The following is a 6,000-nucleotide window of genomic DNA, read 5'->3' as shown; positions in this document are numbered from 1 at the left end:
ACAACAATTATTGTTGAAGTAGTTCGTTATCCAACAAAATTTTCTTCCACACATTTATTTTATTTTATTTTTTGAATTATCATCTACCGGTTTCACATGTGTTTGAACGAGGATTGCATGATATTATGTTACACTCCCTTCTTATTGAGAAACCTACCTTTAACCAAAAGATCTACTTTGAGTTAAGCTTGCCATGTTTTTCACTAATGATTTTGTTCATTTCCAATAGATGATTTTTCGTTCCAATTCACCTCCAATCCAATTCTTGAGCATCGATGTGGTACTTACCAAAGATGCTCTAATGCCTAAGTCAAAATCACAAAAAATTAAAGTATCGCAATGCTTCCCTTTTCATTGTCTTACCATTTAAAAACTTTAATTTTCCTTTAATTACTAAAGTACATATATATCTCTTTCCATAATTTATAGGCTATTACGACGTCTTCAAATCCTGATCTTGTATTCACTTGCTCCCACGATGGAATCCTTCCAAGGTGGCAAATGCCCTCTCGTTTTGGAATTTTTTTTAAAGTGGCCATCCCGCTTCTAAGTCTCAGTAGAACCTATTAACACTTGTGATGTTAGATTATAGACAATATATAGAAAAGATTGTAAAATAAAATAACAAAATAAATTTGAAATATCGTAAATGACTATTTTAATATTGAAATGAACGAGACTTGTATTAGACATAATAGCCTTAAGACAGATTTTACCATTGTGATGTTCTAACAACCTTTGGACGTCTGTCTCCCAAGATACAACACTTCACACGTGTACAAGAAAACACTCCTAGTATACAAAACAACACTCTGAACTTGTACTGTGATTTGTACTCGCAAGGACACACAAATAAATCTCTTAAAACAACAGGGCGTCATGTAAATAAAAAACTCAAAAATTGAATGAATTCAAATGAGAAAAGTAATGAGAATATAGCCTCTCTAGACAGTTACCAAAACTGTTGACAAGTCAACTTGGATTTTGATTGTTCGAACATACACACTTGTCTGTATAATTTGGGTTGTGACTTTTTGCTCACGCAACTCTTTAGAAAATCCTTCAAATCCAATAACTAGAAATCACCGATAACATGATATTTGATGTATGATCTACCATTAGCATGGCCAAACTTCTATATTCCTTGAGTAAGGCACACTATTCCACATGTCTCAAACAATAACATGAGTTTGGATTATAATTAGGGTAATTATAAAATCACCCCACGAATTAATAAGGGAAACCCACACCTTAGCCAAATTATTTTGTCTTATATGGGTTAGAAGTTATGGAATGAGTTGATTTTTGGTGATGATGATGATGATTTTTGGTGAGCATGATCTCTATGACGAGGAAATCATCCTCACAAAAAACCAACCCATTACGAAACTTCTAACCCCATCTAAACAAGTTCATGAACCATAAATCATCCATTTTTTAAACCAATTTTGATGGGGTTAGAAGCTTTGGAATGGGATGATCATTTTCACCAAAAATCAGCTCATTCCGGAACTTTTAACCTATATTACACAACAATTCAGCTATTGTGTCGGTTGCCCTAATTAAGTCCTAGGGTTTTTTTTATACTTATAATTATTTGAAGGCATCTTCCTGTCCAAAATAGTAGGCGTTTAAACCTTGAAAGTTCCCCAATTTGTATGAAGGCTTTTTTTTTTTTTACATCACTTATACGTCAAGAAAATAACAGTTTCGTAACCTTAATCTCTTTCTAGCTGAATCGAAACCTTGACTTTACATGCAAAAACTTCGTTTTTCTCTAATAATAAACAATGCATTTAAAGGGTTGTAGCTAGATTTTTGACACAATTGAAAATAGTTTTTAATCTTAGACCTTAGGGAGTGAAGCTATTGTAAGTGCAACATTTTAGGTCTCTTAGATCCTACATCCACGTTTCTTTCCCTCTCTATGTTCGGGTAAAATCAAACCGAATTTCTGGGTTTGGTCTGGGTATGACTAAAACTAAGACCAACCCGAAGATTTTGGGTTTGGGTTCAGTCCGGGTTCAAGTTTCAAAGGTCAAAATTGAACCGAGACCAACCTTACATCCACAGGCTCGAGGAGTCATTCTACTATAAATCTCACGGTTACATGACCTCCTCTTATCAGTCTCTTCTTCTCCTCCCTCCCCCTTTACAGTGGTCTTAATGCTCTTTAAATAGAAAAAAAAATCCTCCCACATAGGAAAAAAATCCTAATTCTAGTTCAATTACAATTGCTTTTATTATCCCTTATCCAAATTAAGAAATCTTACTTAATTGGAGTCATTTTTTACTTGATCATATTCTAACAATGAAATCCTTCCAAAATCACACCCAAACCCTGTCAAATAAGGAATTTGGTGTGATCCGTCATGACACGTCATTCGAGAGGTAATTCCCCCTATCTTGACCTTGGGTCTTCTGGTTCTGACCCTGACCTTGGGTTTTTTTGTTTCGATCCTAACCTTGGATCTTCTGGTTTTGACCCTGACTTTTTCCAACCTTATATCTTTTTATTTTTGTCCTTCCTTTACCCCTGGTTTTATGCTGACCTTCATTTGCCCTCGGCCTTCCTACCCTTCTGGTTCTTTAGTTTTTGACCCAAATAACCCCACGTGTTTGCCTTGAGCTATGTGTTGATGGTGCAAATGAGTAGTCTGGGCGAAGTCAATTTTTATCCCTCCATAGAACTCTTTCTTGAAGGTGGAAATTGATGTATCGAGATCCGCCTTCGAGAAATACTTTCGATTTAAGTAAATACCATTTCTAATTTTCGAACTAGTAAGGTTATTTATTCCCCAAAATTATTTTTTTCTTTATTCTTTTACAAATCTGATCTTTTACTTAGTCGAGCTCCTACAATAAGTAGATGCTTCAATAATAGAATCAACTATCCTGTAAGTCGGGTTTAGCTCCTTAAATGAGTCAAGACTTTGATAAATAAATAAGATCGAAATCTAATATCGGTCTTGTATCCCAAAACGATCCAAGATTTAGATAAATAATAAAATAATCAATTGAAATTTCATATTGGACTTAGATCCTAGAATGATCCAGGACTTTGATAAATAATAGAATAACCCATTGAAATGTTGCCCTTATCTTATTGATTTGTTGAATCGAAGAGTAAGGTCTGGTTTGCTGAACTAACCTTATCCTAACATTGTTTTGTTGATTCGTTGAATCAAAGAGTAAGGTCTAGTTCATTGAACTGACCTTACCCTACTCTGCCTTGTCGTTTCATTGAATCAAAGAGTAAGGTCTAGTTCGTTGAATCGACCTTACCCTACCTTGCCTTGTTGATTCATGGAGTCGATAAGTAAGGTCTAGTTCGTTGAATCGACGAGTAAGGTCTAATTCATTTAATCGACCTTATCCTTGTTTTTTGACCTGCTCCCCTTGAGAAGAAGGTCTGGTTCATTGAACCGACTTGAATAACTTAAACAAATAGATATCATAAAGGTCATAGAATATTATCTTTTTAATAACACAAATTTATAGAATAATCTTTTTTCCTTATAAAATTGAAAGGAAACTAATTACATTTTTCTTACCTTATTGAAAATTTCAAAGAAAATAACTTTTAATACCATCCTTCTAAATATTTTTTTTATGTAATCCCAAGTCCAAGTCCTTGGTTATACATGGACCGAGCCCCCCAATAGGAATTAACAATTATACACCATAGTTTGGATTTAGCCATATCTTCTGACAAATTAGACTTAAACTAAACCTCCAAGTACGCCTTTTAATTCGAGGGCCAAAAATCGAGTAATAAATTAGACTACTTAACTCAATAGAGTCCCTATACTCGGTTGAGTTGGACATGAAATTAGCCCCCAACCTCATTTGTCAAGTCGGCCCAACTAACAAAATGCTCGGCGTGATTAAACCCCCTGAACAATTTAACTGGCTTGGCAAGATATACTACTTAATCAAAATCTTGAGCAACAAATTTGATTCGACGGAGTCTTGTGACTAGACCGAGTTTTTGATTTAAATAAAAATACACCTTATTATGTAGTAAAATTTTTTTGATTGAAGTGATATTTTCCTATTTAGCTCAGTAAATTGGGTTTGGTTAAGTACCTTAATTATATCATTTTACCCAGTCAAGCTTCTAATAAATAAATATGACTCATTTGAGTCGTGCTTACACTTAACCCTCATATTATTTGTATGACGAGTCAATTAAAGTAATAATTAGGTCACGTGAGACCCTTAATTATGGATATGACCTAAGCCCCCGAGCAATACAATCGCTTAATACAATTTGGTGGGAATTAGGGGTCCCAATGAACCGAACTGGTTCCATATCCCTTTTTATTTTTAATGGCATTTTACAAGGATACACAAAAATTGATGTGATGCAAGACATAAAATTTTAACTTTTGTCCCTTTTCATGTGCTGACTCAATGAGTCGACCTGGTTGAGGCAAGCAATCCAAATAATATCTTACAAAGGTGTACAAAAGCGTAGTACGCACCTCCCAAAGTTGCTTGTTGGGTAAGCAACAAATCAGTTTGGAATATCATGTTTTATTTATTTATTTATTTATTTATTAAAAAGCCTTTGTTACACCTCCATGGATGAGAACTCCTTGTAGACTCCAACACTTGCAGCCCCAACAATAAACCCTCCAAAAAATATGTTAAATAGAATAGCCCTTATGTAACAACTCGAACCTTGTTATATAATAATAATAAGGTCCGGAGAAAGCCATCAATGATATAGAAACTTGGCCATATCAATGGATGCATGGCGATATCAATTCCCTTTAAATTCTAAAGGTTTTCCAATTATTGTTAGAAACAAGCACAATAGTCTTCAATATAGATTGAGAGTATCTTTAAAGTGATTTCTCATGATTCCATATTCGCATCTTATAGACAATGACAATTGCAGAAGTCAAATTTATTATAAAGAACCCGAGAGTTTTTTAAGTTGTTCAAGAAACATGTCTATCTCTACGGGTTCAGGGAGTCATTTCATTATAAATCTCACGATTACATGACTTCCTCTTCTCGATCTCCCTCCCTTCCTCGTCTTCTCCTCTTTTCTCTTTTACAATAAGTTGAATTATCTTTAAATAGAAAAAATCATAATTCTAGTTCAATACAATTGCCCTTCTTTGTCCCTTATCCAAATTAAGAAATCTTGCTTAATTGGAGTCATTTTTGACTTAATCACATTCTAACAATTAAATTCTTCCAAAATCATGTTCAAATCCCATCAAATAAGGGATTTAGCGTGATCCTTCATGACACATCATTCAAATTAGAATTTCCCCAACCCTGACCTTGTGTCTACCGATCTTGACCTTAGATCTTCTAGTTTTGACCTGACCTTATATCTTCTTGTTCCCCATCCTTCCTTTATCCCTAGCTCTTTGTTGACCTTTCTTTGGGATGGAAGGTTCAACTATTCAAATCGTAAACATTGATTTGAAAATAGATAAGTGGAAAAGGGTTATTTTGTTCTATAAACCTTGCAGAAGTGGAAGAACTCCACGTGTTTGCTTCGAGATATGTATTGATGGTACGAATGAATGATACGGATGAAACCAATTTTTATCCCTCTACACACACCATAAAAAAAATGAATAACCTCTAAAATTGATTTTATTATAAAATCATACGAATCCCATTCACTCATATTGGGAATTTATAACAAAATCACTTATAGCGTTTATTGATTTTTTTTTGGTGCCATAATCTCATGACTAAAATTTAATTTAAAAAAAATTCCCAACTTATCCCATTGTATGGGCCGGGGCTGGTCACGGATCAGGCTCAGCCTTGGATTCTCTCTCATGGCCCGGCCCATTTGCATACCTACCCTAACGACCTTTCTATTTCCCACGTGAGAGATAAGGATAATAAACTATGTAATTAATAACACATCCATTCCTCGTTTGACACGTGTCTGTAAAAAAACTAAAACTACACGTTTAAGAGGCTAACCTATGACCGGGACTATTGGTTAACCCTTCTTTTCGC

This window comes from Akebia trifoliata, chromosome 15 (assembly GCF_017979445.1).
Source record: "Akebia trifoliata isolate Shusen 1 chromosome 15, ASM1797944v1, whole genome shotgun sequence".
Taxonomy (NCBI): domain Eukaryota; kingdom Viridiplantae; phylum Streptophyta; class Magnoliopsida; order Ranunculales; family Lardizabalaceae; genus Akebia; species Akebia trifoliata.
Note: the sequence above shows the minus strand (reverse complement) of the source record.